This window comes from Rousettus aegyptiacus, unplaced genomic scaffold (genome assembly GCF_014176215.1).
Source record: "Rousettus aegyptiacus isolate mRouAeg1 unplaced genomic scaffold, mRouAeg1.p scaffold_m13_p_1, whole genome shotgun sequence".
Lineage (NCBI taxonomy): Eukaryota > Metazoa > Chordata > Mammalia > Chiroptera > Pteropodidae > Rousettus > Rousettus aegyptiacus.
This window is the reverse complement of record NW_023416284.1, coordinates 13,358,872-13,380,389: the sequence shown is the minus strand read 5'-3', so window position 1 is coordinate 13,380,389 and position 21,518 is coordinate 13,358,872. Positions and strand designations below refer to the sequence as shown.

Below are 21,518 nucleotides of genomic sequence, written 5' to 3'. Positions count from 1 at the left end.
GCACGTGCCAGGGACCCAGCCCTCTCTGCTGTCACCCTCCCTGTTGCTCCAGGGTACCCTCCCCACACCCCACAAATCCAGGAGTTGCCATCGACAAAGCTCCAGAGGCCAAGACAGAACGTCTCAGCCACTCTGCACCACTCAGATGGGGGGCAGAGACCAAGAGAGGGACAAGGACAGAACTTCGTCCAAAGCACCCCACAAGTCAGGTGGGAGCTAGGGGAGAACCTAGATTTCCTGGTTTGTATCCTCGGCAATTTCCAGCACAGTCTGAAGCAGTTTCTACAGGGCCCCGGGGGCAACTGGAGAAAAATGCAGTCCAACCAGTTATCTGATGTAGTAATAATAAAAATAACAACAAATCCCATTTCTGTCTGGTTTTCAGCCTTTCACCTGCATTACTTCGTTTGTCCTTGCACCTGCCAGGAGCAGTGGGTGCCACTGTCCCTCATTTTACCTCTGCCCAGAGAGGAAGGGGCTTACCCCAGTCCCCGAAGTGTTGGGACCAGGTCCCAGCTCCCCGACCTGAAGTCTTGCCAAAAGGAGGGAGGGGGTTTGGCAGGGGCAGGTGTGGATGGAGGTGAGAGGCAGGGAAGGCTGAGTTTTAGGAAGGGGCGAGGCAGCCAAGTTGTGAGGTGCAGGTGTACTTCTCCAGACTGACCCCCCCCCCCAGCTCTGAACCTCTTTCAAAGCAGCAGCCAGGCTCTGCCCTGGACCAAGCTACCTCTCTTCCCTCCTCCCCTCCCTGACCGCAGCCCCCACAGAGCCATCTGGGCCTCCACTGACCATCTGATCTGGTTTTCTCTGCCTGCCCTTAGGCAAGTCCTTTCCCCCATCCTGGACTCGATGTCCCCATCCGTATAACAGGTAAGTTGGGCTTTGAGTTGGATCTTTCAGCTCTCATAAGCTGATCTCTCTGGAGAAAAGGATGAGGGCGAGCTCAACAGAAGGGATAGGGGAACGGCTTGTGTGTGAGGCATCTACCAAGGGCCAGGCACTGTGGCCTGGCTTCTTTGCTGGTGGCACAGAGCAGCCACAGGCAGATGCTGCCCAGAAAGCTTAGAGTACGTGCGATGGACACTACTCCCTGCCTTCCTGTGCCTTCATTTTCTTATCTGTCCAGTGGGGAGAATAAACCCACTTCGTACCGTTGTAGAGAGAGCCCGACGTGATAACACATACAGTGTGCTTCGCACAGGACCCACCACATGACGATCAAAAGTGTTATTGTCATCATTGTCATCATCTTCACCTATCCCTCTCCTGGTCTGGGCCAGCCCATTCAGCGCTCAACCTTAAAATCTCCTTGGCATCAAAATAGCCTGGGCTCTACCCTCTGTTCTGTCATTAGCCTGCTGAGTCACCCAAGTCTCGGTTTCTTCACCTGCCAAATGGGGCCGATAAGCTTTGCGTGGACCAGTATTATGGGCACGCAGCCAGGTCACTTGTGGAAGAGTGCCAGGTACAGGACGCGGCCAATAAAGTGTCTGACGAGTGCCTGTCCCCTCTCCTTGTTGATCAAAATGAAATTTGATGGCAGAGCAGAGCAGATCCACAACACCGCCTCTAGTATTTAGTGAGCGCTTTCCACATGCCCGACACTGGCCTCACGACTTTTGTTTACTTAACTCACTTAATTCTCATAAACAACACTATGGGGTGGGCAGAGAGGGACCACGCCCATTTTACAGAGTGGGAAACTGAGCCAGAGAAGCAAAACACTGTCTTCTCAAAGCTATTTAAAGCTCATCGGCACTCACGTTTACTGAGCAGCTACTTTGTGTGGGGGGCATCCTAACCCCTCTCCTGTGTTCTCCCCACAATGCTATGAGGTAGCTGCTACCAGAGTCCCAATTCGACAGATGAGAAACTGAGGCACGGAGAGGTGCAGTCATTCATCCAGTTAGCAACTGGCTGAGCCAGGACTCAAACCCAGTTCTAGGAAAGTCCTCTATGTGGCTCTCATAACGTTTGCACCACCTAGAGTGTGGCCCTCCCAGGAGGCCTCAGCAGCACCTCGGGGTGCGGGCCAGACGTCCATGACGCCAGGAGCTTATGAGGAGGTTATTCCTTATATCTGGTACCCTCAGGGAGCGGGGGGTCTCAGGTAGGGCAAAGCTACACGCTCTCAGGAGAGCAAACATGCTCCCCCCGCCCCGCCGGTGTCCCAGACGGGCAGGGAACAGGTGCACAGATCCCAGCCCCCGGCTAGGTGAGGCGGGGGACTCATTTGGCAGCCGGAGCCCCCGCAATGAACAAGAAGAAACCCAGCCTGCAGCCCCTTGGCCCTGGCAGGAGATTAACAAAACAAATACCCGAGCAATCTCAATTTCAACACTTGGGGAGGGGGGCCAAGTGTCAGGGCGCAGGGGGCGGGAGGGAAACCTGGAGACATTTTACCACCTAAATAATTTTCCCTCTGTTTAGTTTCACACAAATGTACACTCAAGTGCTCATTCTCTCTCTTTTTTTACATTTTTATTTTATTTTTACAAATGCTCAAACTTTCCTGCCACAAATTATTCTTGGCCAGGTTACAAGTAGAAAGGCTGTGTGTATCCTTTACTTGACAAAAAGGAGGAGGGGGAAGAGAGGGTTCTTATGAAATATTTTGGTTGTGGCTTTGAGGTGGGATTTCTTTCTTAATTTTCCTGACTGTGCCTTTGCCCGGGAGTCCAGGAGTCCTTGCCTCCTTGTGCACGAGCCTTCGCGCTCGGTCTAAATCACCCTCTAGCACCCACCCCGCCCCCCCCACCCCCACCCCACCACTGTGCTCACCTCCAGCTGCCCTAACGGGGTTTTGTGGTTCTGGTTTGGAATGACGTTTGGAAAGGGCAGAGAGATCAGAGATGGCACCGGGGCATCTCACCTCGCCCAGGCCCTGCAGGGTCCCACACCTGGGCCAGCTGGAGGGTCGTATCTGGAGCCCTGGGAGCTGGGGCAGAGGTTCCCACACTCCCAGGTGGACCTGGCCTGCTCCACCCAGAGCCCAAGGAAGAGACTGGCTCTGGGGCCTCCCCAGGTGTGCAGGAGCAGGTGAGCTGTCCAGTTCCCCTCAACCCTGCCCCACCCCTCCAGTCTCCCAGTCTCCTCACTCCTGCAGTATGGCCCAGGACCCCTCCCCAGCCTCACCTCACCCCTCGGCCCCCATCACTTTGTGCCGGCCACGTCATTTCTCAAACTTACCAAGCTTTTCCGACCCCGGGGCCTTGGCCACTGCTCTTTCCTCTTCCTGAAATTCCTGTCCCTCTGGTATTCCCATGGCTCCTTTCCATTTATCATCCAGGTCTCAGCTGGACTGTCACCTCTTCAGAGAGACTTTCCTGACCCCATGCGAAGTCGGGACCCTGTTATTTGACATCTCAACCCTTTGTTGGTTTTCTTCATAGCACTTAGGTAATTTATTCCAGTTTTATTTGTCTATATTCTTGTTTTCTTCTGGTCCTACCCAACTAGAGAGAACGAATGAATGAGTGAATAAGGGAACAAGTAAACAAATGAGTGGGTGAGTCCCTTACATTGATACTAACCCTGGGCTGTCCATGGCTGCCCTGTGCGAGGGCCACCCCTTCCCAGGCTGGTTAGAAGGGAATGTAGCGGCGCTGATCTAAAGGTATCTGATGGTGACCAGCAGTCCTGTGTTGCGGGGCAGAGGGGGCGGGGGGGGTGGCCTCCGTCACCAGCAGCAGGGTCTAGGCCCTCTTGGGATCTGACCGAATCACTAAGAACATTTCGTAGCCATTTCTTACGAAAGTACAATCGCACAGCCACGGTCACTTCTAAACCAATGTCCACTTTTGCGCCCAGTGCCTGAGGGCCTGACCACGCTCATGCAATTTAGGTCAGACAGAGCTTATGCAAATCGCGCGTCTTACCTTGACAGTGAGCATTTCAGTGCGCACTCACCGTCTCAGAAGTGCTGTCAAGGCAGAGGTTCTGAACTCCGTTTGACAAGTGAGGAAACTGAGGCTCGGAGAGGTGACGGCATCTGCGCAAAGCCACCCAGCACCTCTCATCCTTGCCTCTCTGCACTGTCGCTGGGCCTGCTCTCCTGCGTTAACTCGCGATTGGCACTGCAGTCTACCCGTGCCCGGGTGAGCAGCCCGGCGGCGCCAGCGCCGGGTCCTGTGGGGCTGGCCTCCCGGCGCGCCACGCCTGTGCCGTCCCACCGCCTCTCGCTCGACACACGTGCTCAGGGATCGCTGTCGTCGGCCGCGACGTGCACAGACTCAGAGCCACGAGCCAGACCGTGACCCCTGGTGCTGCCTCGGGAACTGTGTCATTTTATTAGCATGATGAGTGAGTTCATGAAGTTCTGGGGTATGTAATTACATATTCATTTTATTGATGAGCGGCTTGAGGCTAGAACTTTCTTATCCCTTAATGGAAACCCTGCTGCTCCCCTCCGGCAATTACGGTAGAAATGAATGGTTACTTTCATATGACTGAGCTCATGAGCAATCATTTTGAGGGCCAATTACGTGTGCTGTATCTCTTCGGAAGAAGTGTCCAGCCAGCATCCCGGCCAGCATGCACTTGCCCTTATTATGGTCTTCGGTGGTCATGGGGGGTGGGGGGGGTAGGGGTGCGTGGAGTGTGGTAGCTTTCTAGTTCTCCCATCTCTTTGCCCCAGCTCTGAGCATCGCAAGTGCCCAACGAGCCTTTGTTGATGGGTGCCATGAGCATTCTCTCTTCCGTCCCTAGTTAGGAAGGAGAGATTAGTGGAGAGCTGGGGGAGCGTGTGGGCTGTGAGGAGAGGTGGGAGAAGGGCTTCCAGGCAGGAGGCAGCTGTCTCCTTAGAGCAGAGGCCTCTGGACAGGAAGGAAATGTACAGGGAGGGAGGAGAAGACGGAGCTGGGGGTAGGCGTGGTGAACAGTTTCTCTGCTGAACACCCTCTCAGTCTTGGAGTCCTGGACACACGTCCCGAAGCCACATGCAACATCGGTGCGGTCCGTACTTACCGTGCACCAGGCACCTGATAGGGGCTGGCGACATGGCATGGGACAGAACAGACAAGATTCTCTGTCCTCGTGAAGCTTCTATTCCAGCAGGCAGTGATGGACAACAATAAGCAAACATGTAATAACCATGGGGTACTGGGTCCGGAACAGATAAGAAAGATCAATGAACAGGATGAAGCAAAGGTAAAGCTGGGGAAGAGACCTGTACACACTAAGAGGAAATAGTCTCATGATCTTGGGGAGAAAAGCCCTTCCTCGGCAAGTCACGAAACCCCAAAGCCAGAAAAGAGGAAACTGATGGATTTAAACATGCAGACATTAAGCCTTGAGGAGTCTGGAGCAGAAAGAGCGAAGGGCATGGAGAGGTGGAAGCTATGGCCATGCGAACCACAGTCAGGTGGTGCACCCAGCCAGGGAGGCCCCTGGACTAGTGGTGGAGAGACAGGGGCCCCTGCGCACAGCCACACCCCATCGACTCCCTGCTCAGTCTATTCCTGCCCCTACCGCTGCTGCCTCCCCTTCCTGACCTGTCCAAGGCAGCAGTGGAGGGTTCTGGTTGCCCCTGGCCCAGCCTGGCAGGGGCAGCTGTTCAGCTCCCCCGATCAGTCCCCCACTGAGAGATGAGGTGAGCTTGTCACTTGGGCCCTGAGGGAGGCACCTGTCCTTGCCCTGACCCAGGTCTGCCCTGGGGCCTCGGGGCCTCACTCACTGTGCTGAGGACTCCACCTCGGCCTCTCCCTGGCCCTGTTCCCAGTCCCCTGGCCCCACCTGGACGTCCTGAGGGCTGCGCCTCCCCAGCTCCAGATCAGCCCGCCTCCTCACAAACGTGCCCAGGCATCGTGGCTTGGGTGTTCTTCCAGGGCCTTCCAAGAGCCCTTGCACAGCCTCAGCAGTGCGCCTACCTGCAGCCACAGGGCTGGGAGGTAGCAGAGGAGCTTGGCTCTGGCTGGCTCTGCCCTCCTTTTGCCTCTGCACCTGCCCCCTGGTGACCAGCCAGAAAGCCATGCCCGGACCCTGGCTGAAAGCTGGGCTTCTTCAGCTCTTGGAACCAAAGAAAAAGTGGAAATCGTGGGGCCCCCAGGTCCTTAAAATGCCTGATGTGGGGTCTAGGCACATCTGACAGTGAGGAAGGAGTGAGGGGGAAGGGGGAAGGGCTGTGGATTGAGGCAGAAAGAAAAGGACAGAGAAACAGAGAGTCGACCCAGAAGAATGGAGGCAGAACCAGAGACAGGGAGGTGAGTGTGGGCTCAGAGCCCCAGCGGTGTGCCCTGGACCCAGCCCAGCAGGACAGGAAGCCCTCACAGCACCTGTGGCCCAGCACAGCCAGGTCACTCAGTGACATGGACAGGGAAACAAGGACCAGCAAGGCCATGCAGGAGAAAGAAGCTTCCTGTCCCAGGCCAGCTGGAAGGCCCCTCTCTGGGCCTCCTGCCACAGCCCCAGGTGTGGAGGAGTCTCTCCAGGGAAGCAAGGAGATCAAAAGGAGGAGAAGCTGATAAATCACCAGCCTGTGCCTCCCTCTCTACTCTCCACGCACCGGGGAGCCTTCCCATAGCAGCTCCGATGTGGTTCAAGGACCCGGGGAGATCCCAACCCAGTGTGGCTCCCTCCAGCCCAGCCCCCTCTTCCAGACTCAGCCTTTCCTCTGCACAGGGCTGACCCCCACCCCCACACACACCCCAACAACACACAGGTACATGCACAGGTGATGCGCGTGCACCACAGCGCAAGGGGCCACTCGCACCCACCGCGGGGTGGGAGTCCAGCTTCGACCACCTCCAGCATCCCTGCCAACTAAGGCCGTCTCGGAGGACATGGGGCAGGGCCTGTGCTCCGCGGATTTTCTCCCCGGAAGTCAGCGTTTGTTGTAGAGAAATCATATTGAAATGAACACCCAGGACCCTGCCGAAGAGGAAACGCGAAGAGGCCATGAGGCTACACCAGCCACAGTTTCGCACCCCTGAGCAGAGCTTCCCGGGTCGGTCTTCAGACTGCTGCCACTTCTACTGGCCTGAAGCTTCTTACGCAGGGGCAGCTTGAAGCCGTGGGCGAGGGGTGGGGGGACGCAGCGCGGGGTCCGTGGCAGCACCCGCGTCACCATTTCTGTGTGGCTTTGGGCGTGTCGCTTAACCTCTCTGAGCCTCCGACGCCTCACCTATCAAGAGGAGCCAGGCCTAGAAAACACCACCTTCCTAAACCCCTTTCCTTTCATCCTGTTTAACTCTTTCCCTAGCACTAATCACCATCTGGCATGGGACCAACTTGCTTATTTGTCCAATGTCTGTCTCATCCCAGGAGGATATGCCCTCCTGTGAGGTCAGGAATCTCTTCTCTTCTGTCTTATTCATGCTCAGAGCCTAGAACAGTGCCTGACGCACGGTAGACCCTCAATAAATTTTTTTTTTTTTGAACAAAGGAAGGGATGAATAAATGCTAACCTAATAGAACTGAGGATTAGGAAATTAGGACAGGGAGAGAGAAAAGAACAGGGGGAAAGGGTATGAGTAAGAACAGACGTGAAACAGATACACAGACATGTTTAGGCACACAGAGACGGACGTATGAGACCACACACACACGCACACACAGGTCTTCTCACGCTCAAACGCAGGCCCAAATCTACACACCCATACACATACACCCTTGCGCACATGCACACAGAGCCCCTTACCAGCACCCCCCAGTCCACACCCCTCCCTGGGCAGGGAGAGGAGCTTTTCCAGGCGACCTCACTGAGTGGGCAGTGAAACTCTACCAGCTCTGTTTCAAAGCTGATTTGGCTCCAGTCTCCCTTGTAATCTGCTCCCGGATCAGTGCTCACGGGGGCGCTGGCCCTGGCCTGAGGTCAGGACCTCTCACCTTCTCCCAGGAAGTCCCACTGAGCCCGCCCCTCCACCCCCACCACAGTCCTGCACTCTGGCTGTGGCTCATTCCCCTGACCAGTATAACCTGCTGAACTGAATTCTTGCTGGGCACTTTTAAACAATTCCAGTTATTTGACGGGAGGAGTGATACTGTGGCTCCCAGCAGGGCCTTGGGGGAGGGGAGTTAGGGAGCAGAGGGGACACCCTTCAGGATGAGACAGTCTCTAAGATGCTTGTTCTGCAACCAAGCGCCAGGTCCTGCCCTCGCCTCCCCCACCGCCAGCCTCAGTTCCCCGAGAACCCTGAACTTCCTCAAAACTCCAGGTCTTTGCCCCTTGCAGTGCCTCCCACCTCGAGTGCCTTGCCCCTCACTTCCCCAACTAGTGAACTTCTCCACATCCTCCAAGGCCCCAGCCAGATGCTCCTGGCAGGGCCTCCCACCACCCTCTGCCTGGCCTCTTCTCTCTGTTACCCTCGCCTCTTTAGATTTCTGCCTCCGATCTGGATGCAGGTTTTTTCAGGTCAGAAGGCACGGTGATCCACTGCAGATCCCAGCACAGGGCCTGGCACAGAGCACAGGGCCTGGCCCAGAGCGCAGGCCCAGGAAATGCTTGTGGAATGTGGAAAAGGGAAGAGGAGGCCTGCAGAGGCCCAGAGTAAGTGCCCGAAGTCCGGGTTCGGTCACTACCTTACTCGTGACCTTGAGCAAGTCACCCACCCTCTCTGGTCTGCTATCCTTGAGAGTCTGGGTTCACTGTGGCCTGTGAAGAGCTATGAAGTGACTCTGACCCTGAAGGGAGAGGGTGGTGCCTTGAGAGAGCCCTCTCGGCCAAGCGCAAGCCAGGTGCCGCCCTCAGGGTTAAAGGAGTAGCCACACCGAAGCAGAAAGGAGGAGGAGTGAGTGCTGCCTCGGCATGAGTCTTTACTCTGTCGCCAGCACCACGGTCACTAGCACCATCTCTAAGACCATCATCAACTGTCTCCAAGACCCGCACCCTCACAACCCCGCCGTCTTCCCCACTACCGAGCGCCCCAGCGCCACCAGCACCAGCACCGTCACGGCCGCCAACGCCGCCGTCTTCCTCGTCACCCGCACGGCTTTCGCGTCATCCCGCCTGCATGCCCGCGTGCTCGCAGGGTTTTGTTCTCCTCCAAGGCAGGACCGTATCTCATCCCTCTCTGGACCGCCATCACCCAGCAAAGAACCTGGCACGATCCAGAAGCTCCATGCTGTGGGCTGAAGGAAAGAAGGGCTCAGTGAGTGAGGGTGTGGCCCCGCGGTTTGGCCCTCCTCACGCAAGTCTCACTTAGCCAATAGGGAAAGCTAGAAGAGGTCAGGGCCCAAAGTCGAAGATGATCCCAGTGACCCCCCTGTGTCACTGTCCCTGCCCTGGCTGCCAGGAACGGCAAGGCCACTCAGCGAATGACTTTTCTCTGAGTCCCCAAGTTGTTCCCTGGGAGCCTGTAGCCTGAATTCTCAGGACTCACAGAGAGGTTAAAGAAGTCCAAGACCCACTGAGAACTCAGAGAGGGAAGCCCCAGCTTCAGTTTCCCTCTGTAAATTGGGGGTCATGTTTCCATCTTTCAGGGCTGTTGGAAGGAGGAACCGAGCAACAGGAGGGGAGGAGGCCCACTCAGGGCCTGGCATCTGGCAGGAGGCACCCCCTCAAGCCTGCTAGCCCCCCCGCCCCAGCATGGTGCAGCTGCCGGAGGTGGGCATGTAGGTGTTTCTCTAGGTTGGGGCTCTGGAAGTGGGGGTGGTAAACCTTAAATTACATTACTCTTGACTGAGACACGTTCCCTAAATTATCTCATTGGTCCCACGCACCAGCCCTATGAGGAAGAAGAATCTATATCCCCACTTTGCAGATGAGCAAATGGTGACTTGCTCAAGGTTACCCAGCCAAGTGCCAACTACCCCAAGACCGTCGGCTCCCATGGCTCCTTCAACAGGGCGGGGGGCTCAAAGAGGTGCTGTGAAGCTCTGAGGACCGGGTCATACCAGATGCCTGGACCTGATTCTCCCACCTTCTGGGAAGCAGAGGACTGGAGCCTGGAAGTATCCAGCTCGGAGGCCTCCTGAGAAGGGGGTCTGCACAGCCACGTGGACTGGGGAGCCTGGGGAAGTTCTTCCTACTGTCTATCCTTAGTTAGGGCTCAGGCACCTGTGTGGTTTGGCGGTCATCTCTGCTGTGCCCCACCCCCACACTCACTGGGGAAATGGGAGGTTGGTGGCCCAAGCCAGGCCTTCCCCCTGGACCACTTCCTCTGGGAGATTAAAGGGGCTGGGCCTATCCCACCATCAATGCAGGGTCAGCTTCCTGTTTGCAGGGATGGGCGCCTATTGCTATGGAGACAGGAGGTGCCCCCTCCAGGTGGCTGATACCAGGCCCAGCCGTTCCCCAGGCCTGCCCCTATCACTGCAGCTGCTTCGCAAGCAGCTGGGCTGGCAGAACCATCTGGTCTGCGATCAAAGGGGCCGCGGGCAGGCGCTGCCTGGGGACCTGGGCAAGGCACCCCTTATCTCTCCCAGCCCGGGGAACTTCCCAGTCAAGACACCAGGAGCCCTGTGGGGCAGGAGGGACAGGCCAGAGGGCGTGGGAACAGACACTTCCTGGGAGTGGCAGGAAGGACTTGAAACTTACCAGGAACGAGGCCTGAGACTGAGGACAGGCAGGAGTGGGAGTCCTTATGGTTCTCTGTTCCCACTTCCGCCTTGCTTAGCCTCCTCTGCTGCCAAGTGGTGGCTGTGATTCCGAATGCACAGGGCCCATCCGTGGGTATTTGGTTATAATAATAAAGATGTTAGCTACTTCTTATTGGGAACAAGCCCTTAACATGTATTATTCTCACTTAATCCACATGGCAGTCTGAGGTGTGGGCCCTACTATCATCCACATTTTACAGAAGAAAACACTGCAGTTCATAGAGGAGGGTAAATTGCCCCCAAATAGCACAGCGTATGAGTGGCCAGTAAATGTTAGCTGCTAACACTGCTAGTTTCTTGCTCTTATATTTTGGCTGAGCTCCTATCAGCTCTGACTGACCCCTGACCCCATCCCCTCCTCACTGTCCATCCCGACAGGCCATTGGTTCACTTTTTCACCTAATAATTTTTATGAATAACAATTATTCGTGACCAATCTTAGCCCTTGATAATTAGCAAGTACTGAGCCTAAGCACTGAGCCAAGTGCTCCGTAATCTTTGTGACAGCTCTGTGGGGTCAGAACCAGATTTGGAATGAGGAAACGGAGGCCCAGACAGGGGCTTGTACATGCACTACACTCCAGCAGAACTATCTTTCATTTCTGGAACATATTTCACTCTGTCTCAACTCTTGGTCATTGCCATGCTATTCTCCCTGCCTGGAATAACTCGTCCATTTACAGTTGGTGTCTAGGTTGCGACATGGGCTCCTGCAAGATAAGGACATGTCTTTGCTGTTGAGGAGGCTTTGAATCCGGAAACAGTGAAGGACTTAATTAGTAAAGGAATAACTGCTCGGAACCTTATTCATATAAACTCAACAGGGCCTAAAGGACAATCATGATGCCCCTGTGTTTTTCCAGATTTTCTCCAGATAAAACAATCTTGGTTCATCTAGCATTTCCATATCATAACTTCTAGAGCCCTGAGTTTCTGATAGAGGAATAAGTGAATGCGTGAATGAAAAAGTGACTGGATGAATTCTTAAGTGATGTGTCAGTGAGCGAACAAGTTAGTGAACTGGAACATGAGTTAGTTAGAGATTTGTTGAAACAATGAAGCAAATGGGTGAATAGACGGATGAATAAATCAAGGGAAAAGAAGAAAGGGAGGAAGGAAGAGAAAATGAAAGAACGAATCATCCAGGTGGAGGGGGCACCTCCAGCAGGGTCAAGTGTATGAGAGAAGGTCAGTTGCCGCCCATCCACAAGCTTCCCAGAGAGACGCCCCAGCCCCCATCCATAAGCCCCAAAACCATAGGCTCTATCAGGTTGGCAAACTATGGTTCACAGGCCAAATCTGACCCACCGACTGTCTTTGTAAATAAAGTTTTATTAGAACACAGCCATGCTCATTTATTTATGTGTTCTCTATACCAGCAGAGTTGAGTAGTTGCAAGTGAGACTGTATGGCCTATAAAGCCTAAAATATTTTCTACCTGACCCTTTATAGGAAAAGGTTGCCACTCCCTCTAGTAGAGCCTCTTGCTGGAGAGGCCGGAACTGGCATGCTGCCTGGGACCCTCCCAATGCTGGCTGGAATCCTGCCCACCTTCAGAGGGTCCTCGGGACCCCACTTGCACATCTCTGGGACTGGGCCCTCGCCACCTCTCCAGGCAGCCCTTCCTGCCCTAGAGCTTCTCGAGCCTTCGAGCCTTCGAGAGCTCTTCCTTTGGCTGAGCAGAAATGTTCTGTCTTCCTGCCCGCCCCCACCCTAATCCCGACCTCCCGCCTTGACCATGGGTGTTTACTCTGACATTTGCCCTGCATCTTGGTTCCACACCAGCCAGGACAGCTCAGGCCCGGCTGGATCCCTTTCTCAACCAGGGAGGCAAGTGAGTCACCAAGTCCAGAGAGGGGACATCTGCTGGGCTCGGGCCCTCAGCTAATCTCACTAATTCTGAGAGAGGCCCAAGCCACCCCTGCTGCCTCTCGTTTGCACTTGGGCCTGGTGTGGAAGCCAGCCGGCTCGAGAAGGGAGATTCACTCACGTAAAATTGTGGGCTATTTAGACTCCGAGTGTTTAGTTCAAGTTCGGTTTTGTCTTCAGCTCCTGGGATGAATTCCCAAAAGAATAGGGGAATCTGGCCTCGACTGGGCCTGTGTACAGGCAGGCAGCACTGTCCTCATTAATACCCACGTAGATCCTGTACCCACTTTACAAAACACCCACGTCATCTGGTTACCTGTTCAGGGCACCTGCTTTCTCGTTGCCTCTCTTCCAGAATCTTCTAGAATCTTCTAGAATCATTTGAGAACCACATAAGCTTCAACAGCTTGCTTTGGACCCATTTCCACCATGCTCCATTGATGCTTTAGCCCCATTTTACAGATGAGATGACTGACACACCTCCGACGTTCTGGGACTGAGGACTCACATTCCAGTGAGCAGGTCGCTAATCAGTGGGCACCCAGAGAGAGGAGCAGGGTATGGAGAGGCAAACCGAGGGCCATACAGCAGGAGGCCTGAGCTCCTCAGCCCAGCGGGAGGAAGGAACGCACGGGCAGAGGGTGGAGTCTAGAAGGCTTCTTCCCCATAGGTTCCACGTGGTTTTGCCTCTGTTCACTGCGTTGATTGCCTCTGTAACTTTGCATGAAAAGGGCCCACAGATTTGGAGAGCAGAGGAGGGAAACAGAAAAATAAGCGAGGAGAGCGAGCAGCTATGAACACGGGCTCCGAAACCAGACTGACTGGGTGCAGGCCGGGCACTGCCGCTTTTTAGCAGAGTCCCACTTTTCTCGTCTGTCCAATGGGACTCGTCATGCTGAGCTCACAGCTTTTTGAGGGTGAAATGAGGTAATGCGTGTCAAGGCCAGGTGCTTGGCCAGGGGACACCCTTTCTTTCCGCATGGATGCAGAGCGCTTCTTATCACTTGCTATTTGAATCCAGAGCCTAGTGTGAGCCCCAGAGTGAGGTTATGTCTGATCGCCATCGTGTGAACCGCCCCCCCCCCCATCACCAGGCCAACCTGGCAAGGTCCGGAAGGGGCCACGCCGCTGTGGGAGCATACCTGGCCTGCGTCTGCCCCCGTGGCGTCACCTGCGCACTTTAATGAAAAATTCACGGTGCGGAGCAGGGCCAGGCCAGACCAGGAAATTGCAAAGTCGTGGGCGCCTTACCTCAGCCCCGCTTGCACACTCACTGCTTTTATAGCTCCACGTGTAATAACATAAAAGCATAATTTATTAAGGTATCACTGTAAGTGGGGATGGCAGGAGGGGGTCCATGCCCAGGGGGCTGTGAGTGCCATATTGACCAGAGATGCCAAGAGAGGGAGGGAAATCTTAGCACTCCCTGCCTGCCAGTCATGGTGCATGGTGCAGTGGGTTGGGGCCAGGGGAGTGACCAGGAAACAGGAAACAGAGGCGGCAGAACCTGGCGACAAGCGCCAGGCTGCATGGGTTTGAATTCTGGCTGTGTGACCTTGGATTGGTCAATTGCTCTCTCTGAACCACAGTTTCATCTGTAAATGGGAAAGACTTGACAAGAGGCCCATTTTTCTCAGATTGAAAGAGACTTCCAGGCACTGAGCAATGCCAGGAAATGGCCTGAAATCACCTCATTAAACACAGAGGGGTATTTACACTGGAAGAAACAAATATTTATCTCTGGACCAAGAAGGAAGAAGGTCTTTGGAACTCCAGTCTCATATCTGGCTCAGCCTTGCTCAGAGGGAAGGGATGAGGCAGGGAAGGGGAGGAGGACAAGGGAGGGAGGGTGCAGGGACAGAGGCAGGGCTGCAGTCAGGCAGCTGGGTTCAAACCCCAGCTCTGCCACCACCCAGCATTGTGACCCTGAGCATGGGTCCTCACACTTCTGTACTCCAATGTCCTCCCAGGAAACATGGCATGAAAAACACCACAACCTCTCAGGCTGAAAGGAAGTTTCAGTGAGGTGATGTGTGCCTGAAACAGGACAGGTGTTCAGTAATTACTGACTCGATGCCAGGCACTGTCTGAGCTCTCAAGGTCCTACAGGGAAGAAGACAAACAAGCAGCAGGTATTTTTATTAGGAGAAATATGATGCAGAGAGAGTGGTCTCACATGGGGACTTACGGCTAAGGAGCTGGTAGCACCAGGGAGATGGGGCCATTTAGCACATGGCCTGCACAAAGATAAAGAAAAGAAATAAAGATGCACAAAATGACTAGGCACATGGCAGGCTTCTCCTGGCTTTTGTTGACCCACCTACCCCTAGGGAGTAATAGATGGGCCGCCTCACAGGCATGGGATGCAAATTTTCAGAACCCAATTCAAGGCATTATTCTAACCAAAGAATTGTATTTTTGGCGCTCCCTGCATAGGTTCTGGTTGCTGAAATGGGAGATTTCCTGGAATCCAGGTGGTCTTCTCTACCTGCCTGGTGACTACCCTGGTCCAGGCCACCATCCTCACCTCTCCTGACTGGTGTATTTTAGTAGCATCCTGGCAGGTCCCCCAGCTTCCACTCTTGTCCCCTGCAGTCTTGGCACAGCAGCCAGTATGGTCACGTACCTTGGATCGTTGGGGGTGGCCGAGGTTGGCTAAGAGGAAGCCTCTGAAAGGACTGAACTAGGAGAAATGAACGCAAAGCAGGAGAGGAAGTGGTCGGATGTGGGAAGAACTTCCTGACTGAAGGACAAGAGCATTTTCAATGTACCCTTGGGAGAAGCTGCAGAGGGTCCGAGCTTCCAGTCCTGCTGCAGGCGAGTTATTTAGCTTCTCAATGGGGCCGAGGCACGGGGTGGGCCCAGAAGACCCCAGAGAGTTGTGAACACGTTGGCAAGCTGATGACGTGACCAGAGCTGACTGGTGGGATAGGAGCAAAGGCCTCCCCAAAGCACGTGGGGCGAGCAGCTGCCCTCCTGCCAGACTTTATTTATTTAAAGTTGTGGTTGTTGCGTTTGGTGTTTGTTGAAATGACTCTGGGGCTCTCCTCCCATGAGCTTGAGCTCCGAGCCCCACTGAGAACTTGAAAGTGACATTCCTCAGCCCAGCTAAGAGGAGGGCAAGAGCCCAGGCTAGAGGAGAGAGTGAAGGGAAGGGCAGCTGGGGACAGGGTGGGGGAGACACAAGTCAGGGTCCCAGCAGGAAACAGACACACAAAAGGAGTACCAGAAAAGGGATTTTCCGAGGAGTAGGTGCAGTTAAGGGTGACCGACGAGGGATGGTGCTGCACCTGGGACTGGCACCAGTGGGCGGCCATTAGCACCCTCTCCCAAAGGGCAAGTGAGGGAGCAGTTACTGGAACTCAGAAGCTATAGAGGAATGAGGCCCATCAGTGGCCACCCAGCAGAGAAGAAGCAAGGGCTCCAGCTCCTACCTTCCCATTGGCTGGAGCCAGGTGATGCATTGTCAGGTCCCAAAGCCCAGAGCAGGTGTGGGGGGCAGAGTGATTGGGAGGTGGGGAGCAGTTCTCACAGGCCCTGGGGCTTCTCCTTCTGTAGGACAGAATTTGAGTAGGGCCTAACATGGGTTTGAAATTTCCACTCAGCCTTGACCTGTAATTCCAGGCCTTTCCCAATGATCCCTGACTGCATGGAGCTCTGCTCCCCCATGGAATAAGTAAAAGGTCCCCAAGCGCCTCCCTTCTTAATGGGAGGCCAACATGTCTACAGCTCTCTGGGGTCTTCTGGGCCCACCCCATGCCTCAGCCCCATTGAGAAGCTAAATAACCCTCCCGCAGCAGGACTGGAAAGCTGGGACCCTCTACAGCTTCTCCCAAGGGCGTAGAGATAAAAAAGCACAGATGTGGAGGGAAGAAGACCCTTCCCCACCTCCTTCTTTTTAAGGCCTACAGCACCTGGTATTCCTAGGTGGCCTCCCATCCAAATACTAACCCGGCCTGACCCTGCTTAGTTTCTGAGATCCAACGAGATCGGGCTTGCTCAGGGTGGCATGGCCACAGACCACACCCACCTCCTTGCTTTTGCTCGACCTGTGCCCTCACTGGTTTCTCTCTCCCCTCTGCTCCCTGTGGAAATCCTGTTCCTCTTATAAGACCTGGCTCTGGTACCAGTCACTGCTTGTTGATTTTAACAACTATTGACTCATCACAAATAAGCGCTAGAACCAGGCTTAATGGCTAAGACCACTAAAGTCAGTCTTGCCTCTGCCCTTACACACTGCATGAGTTCAGGCTAGTGGCCTCCCCTCCTGAGCCTCCGTTTCTTCATCTGAAATAGTCCCACCTCCCTGAGGGGTGGAGATAAGTATTAAATAAGGCCCTAAGCACTGGCCTCGAGTTTGAAGTACAGAACCTGTTGACTTTTGTCATTGCACTTAACCTTCCTCACAGGGAAGAAACTGAGGCTCAGAGAGGGGCTATGACCCACCCAGGGCTCACAGGACAAGGGACCAAGCTGGAATCCCAACCCTGGTCTCACTCCAAAGCCAGCCTTCTTGTCATTGTACCAGGCTGCCTCCTTCTGCAGGAAGCCTTCCTAGGTTGCTCAGTGAGAAGCAATCTATCTTGAATGTGATCCCTATAATTTCCTAATAATGGCTATCACACACATTGTCTTATTATGCTAGGTACTGGCGTTTGAATTCATTTAGGCCTCATAACAACTCTCCAAGGTCATTCCTGCTGTCATTCCCATTGATGAAGAATCTGGAGACCAAGGAGGTTAAGTAACATAGTCACTCGGATCAGCATTTGAACTCAGCCCTGCCTCCTTTTCAGGCTTGCTCCGATGTGCCCATCTTCCCACTAGACAGGAAGGAAGCTGCCCAAGGTCAGGGCCGGCTGAGCATCACCTCTCTTCATCAAGTGCAGGGCCTCTCTTGGATATGGTCAGGTGAAGACCTGTTTTTTAAGGGAAAGCTGATCGGGAAGGGCGGTGAGTGGGAGAAAGGCAACCATCTTGAAACCCCATCAGACCCCAACCCATCAGACCCACTTTTCTCTCCTAGATGGGGCGTCAGCCTTCTTGGTGGTCAACCCCCCATCTCTACCCCACAGCAGCCAGTTTCTCCTTCTGAAACACAAATCTGTATCCGCCCCCACCCACGAGCCCCAAACCTTCTAACCCCTTTCCTCCCCAACCCCTCAGGAGCAAACCAAGCTCCCTCACCTGGCATTCTGTATTTCCAGGATGCAGTCCCATCTGCTTCTCATTGCTGCGCCCCTAGACACAAATATCTCCCCTCTCCCAGGATGCCCTCACAGATTCCCTGCTTTTGTAGAAGCATCTCCAGGTCAGAGATGGTTCTTTCCATCCAAACACCCTCTACCCCATCACCTGATCCAATGCCTGGCCCACGTGATGAATGCAAACACTCAACAACTGTTCATTGAATTGGGACCACTGGCCCAGGAAACCTGAAAGCTGGTCCCAATCTGGTCCCACTAATTTGTTCGGACACGTGCCTTCCCTACCCCTGAGCTTCAGTTTCTCATTCGTATGAGGAAGGATTGAATAGTATGCTCTTTGCGGGGCTCGGATGCAGTGAATCTCTCTCTCTCTTGCACACGCACACGCACACACACACAGCAGGACCCGTGCCAGCCTCTCCCCAGGACACTGAGCTTCTCCATGGATTAAATTACCAACGTTTCATCAGTGGGAGGAAGGGAGGCAGGGCAGGTGAAGGAGCTGTGAATTCCTCGCACCAAGCCTGTCCCCGCAAGGCCCGGACCAAATGCCACAGCGTGTCTGTGCCCATCTGCCTCTGGGGTGAGGTATGGGTGGGGATGGAGGTACAAGCAGGGAGAGGTTCCCCAAAACTTGAGTGCCAAAGAAAAGACACCCAAAGAATCTCACAAAGACTCACATATACTTTTTTCTCAGACACTAGCACACACTCATGCGTTCATAGGTGCATGCACACACACACTTAAACACACATGCGTCCCACACTTACATTTACACACATATCCAGTACTCTCTTGTATTCAGTCAACAAACATTCTTCGAGCCAGTTTGCTGAGAAAGACTCATTCTCCATTCCTCACTCTTTTGTGAAACATGGCCCCACATTTGATCACATCCTTACCCACGCACACACCCCAATCGCCCACACGAACTCACACATCCCAAGGCTTGAGCTACAGGCTCCTTCCAAGGCCCTGTGAGGGCCTAGCAACATGTGCATATGCTAGTCAAAGCCAAGAAAGGTAGGGAAATCAGCCACAGAGAAGTGTGCCAGGAAGTTAATTAATAAAAATATTATGATATTTTTCTGGATTTGGTAACGTTTGTGGTATTTCTCAGTTTTAAAATTGTGCAATTTGTTTTGGTTTCTTTTTCCATTTTAAAGACTCTTTCGTATTTGTACTTTTGTATTACTTTTCATAAAGAAGGACACCAAAACCAAGCACAAGTCCAGCCTCGCCGAGCCGGAACCTGCCCCTGCAAACACTCAGGTGTTCGGCCCAACAATCACTCTCACACTCACGCTGTTGCACACGCATTCACATCTCCACATATTCTTATGAGCCAGAGACAGTGTCGCATATGCCGTGGACACACAGTCTCTCACATCTGCCCTTCCCTTCTCAGTTCAGTCAGGTGGGCAACCCGGGCGCCTCCAGCTCACCAGGCCTCAGAACGGACCCTATCACTCCATCCTTCACAGGCTCCTGCCCTTCTGACTGGGGACGCTTTCACCAGGGAGGAAGGGAGGCAGGGCAGTTGAAGGAACTTCCTTTCAGATATGCCCTTCCCATCCCCAGCACTCACAATACCACACACCTGCTCTCCCCAAGACACCGGCCACTCGCCCTACCACTCCACACCTGGAACTGGACCACGCACGTACCCTGCCTCTGCCCCGCACTGCTCCACGCACCACCACCTCAGCCGGAAAGCGCCAAAACCCACAGAGCATCTGGGATTTCCTTGGAGACCTCCTCATTGCCCAAAGGCGCCTGGCATTGATAAGAAGATGTGAAAATTGGAACTATACAGTCCTTCTTGGGTTCGAATCCTAACTCCGTTTCCCCACCTGTGAAATCGGGGCATAATCCTACCTCATGAGGCATGTTGTGAGGATTAACTGAGCAAACACGAGCCAAGCACAGAGCGAGAGCCCGGGTGCATGGTGGTGGCCACTCTGTTTTCCTCTCCGTGACTGCAGGAAGGGGGGACAAGAGCCCTGCTTCTCCAGACTGACCCCTCTTCCCGTCGCCCCCGCGGGTGGGCCCGGCTCCCCCTCCCTGTTGCCTCAGCCACATCACCCCTTCGGCCACCCCAGTGCTGGGATCACCAGCGCACCTGCTTCCAAGGGCTCTAATTTCCTGTAAGTGTAAGAATTCAGGTCAGACACCGCCCGAGGCCACAGCCCCCTCCCGACGGAAACCCATAAATAACCTGGCGCAGGCTGCCTGGCCCGGGCACGAGACTTTCTCTCCTCACTCACCATCACGCTGTGCCTCGACACAGCCCTGGGAGGCGGCGATTTCCACTTACACAGGGAAACTGAGGCCATGGAAAGCAAGCTGAGTTTGAGATCCTGACCCATGCAATAGAAGGAATTTCCTTTAAGATATGTCCTTCCCATCCCCCGCTCTCCCAAATAAAAATGCCCTCCCATCAGTCCCCAGGTGGCCAATGACTTACACCTGAAATCCATTCATTAGCACGAACTTTTTCTGTTAAAGAGCCAAACAGAAAATGTTTTCGGAGTTGATGGCGAGGCACTGTCGCAACTGCTCGACTCTGCCGATGTAGTCACATACAACATGGACACGAACGGATGGGGTGTGTGCCCATGACACTTGTTTACAATAACAGGCGACAGGCCAGACGGGCCATGGTTTGCCCACCCGTGCGCTGGTGCACCAAACCCCTCCACCACGCTGTGCCGGAATCAGTCAGGGATGCTAGCTCGTGACAGCTCCAGGGCCCAGAGTAAGAGATTTCAGGTCAGCTCTGGCCAAGGGGTGAAACTGAGGTCCAGAGAGGGGACACAGCCTGTCCAAGTCCCCTGGCTGCTCAGAGCCAGGGCTTCTGCCCGACGCCTTGTCTAGTGCTCCGTCCACAGCATCGTGGATCCACTTTCCAGGCTCAGGACTCACGGCCTCCTGCTCGCTCCCCTCTCGGTTCCCTTGCTCTGAAGGTTGGGATTGAGCCGGGTCCTTGTCTGTCTCCCGCGCTGGACTGGGGAGTTCCCTAAGCACCAAGGTTTGACATGGACCACCTCATGGTCTCCAGTGTCCATCCAGTCCAGGGTCTAACATAGCTAGGTGCTTAGGGAGAAAACGCAGAATGGGGGCGCCAAACCCCTATTCCAGCCCAGGGACCTGGGTTTCTCAACTTTAGGATTACTGATATTTGGGGGTCTGTTGTTGGTGGGGAGCGGGGGGGGGGGGGCTGTCCTATTCATTGTAGGATGTTTAGCAACATCCCTAGACTCACCCTCTAGGTGCCAAGAGAATAGCATACACACACACACACACACACACACACACACACACACACACACACTCTACCAGTTGTGACAACCAAAAATGTCTCCAGACATTGACAAATGTCCCCTAGGAGGCAAAAATCGCCCCCTGTGAGAGTCTCTGCCCTCAGTCAAGCTGAGGACGAGAGCGCACCCTATGTGACCAGATTCTCTTCTGTCCCTTACTCTACCGTGGCACAGCTGGAAACCTGCACCCGCCTCTCGGGCAGCCTCAGTCTCCACCGCCCGGGATGGGTCCATTAGCTGCAGCGCGGGCTGTGGGGGGAGACGGCGGAGGAATGCGACCACAGCTGCAGGGGCCAAAAGTGCTGAGGAGACACGAAGACGTTTCCCTGTGAGTCAGGAGCCAGGAATGTGTCGCCCAGAGTGGCCACGAGCCAGAGCCCCCCACACGCCACCCCCCAAAGCATCCGCCTTTTATTAGAACAGAAAAGGCGGCAGGTGCCAGGTCTCCAAGAGGCTGTTAAGGACCCAATAAACTCCTCGAGCGCCGGGGAGGGGCCCGCCGGGTGGGAAGCCACCCTGAGAAGCAGCCCCCCGCCCTGGCCCTGCCTGGGAGAAGGAGCAGGGCCAGAGACCGGACCAGTGGGAC

General features: G+C 54.5%; 1 pseudogene; it reads right to left on the bottom strand.

The window, feature by feature from the left end:
* Window positions 1-16,304: 16,304 nt before the first annotated feature.
* LOC118604050 lies at window positions 16,305-16,423 on the bottom strand (annotated as a pseudogene).
* Window positions 16,424-21,518: the final 5,095 nt, after the last annotated feature.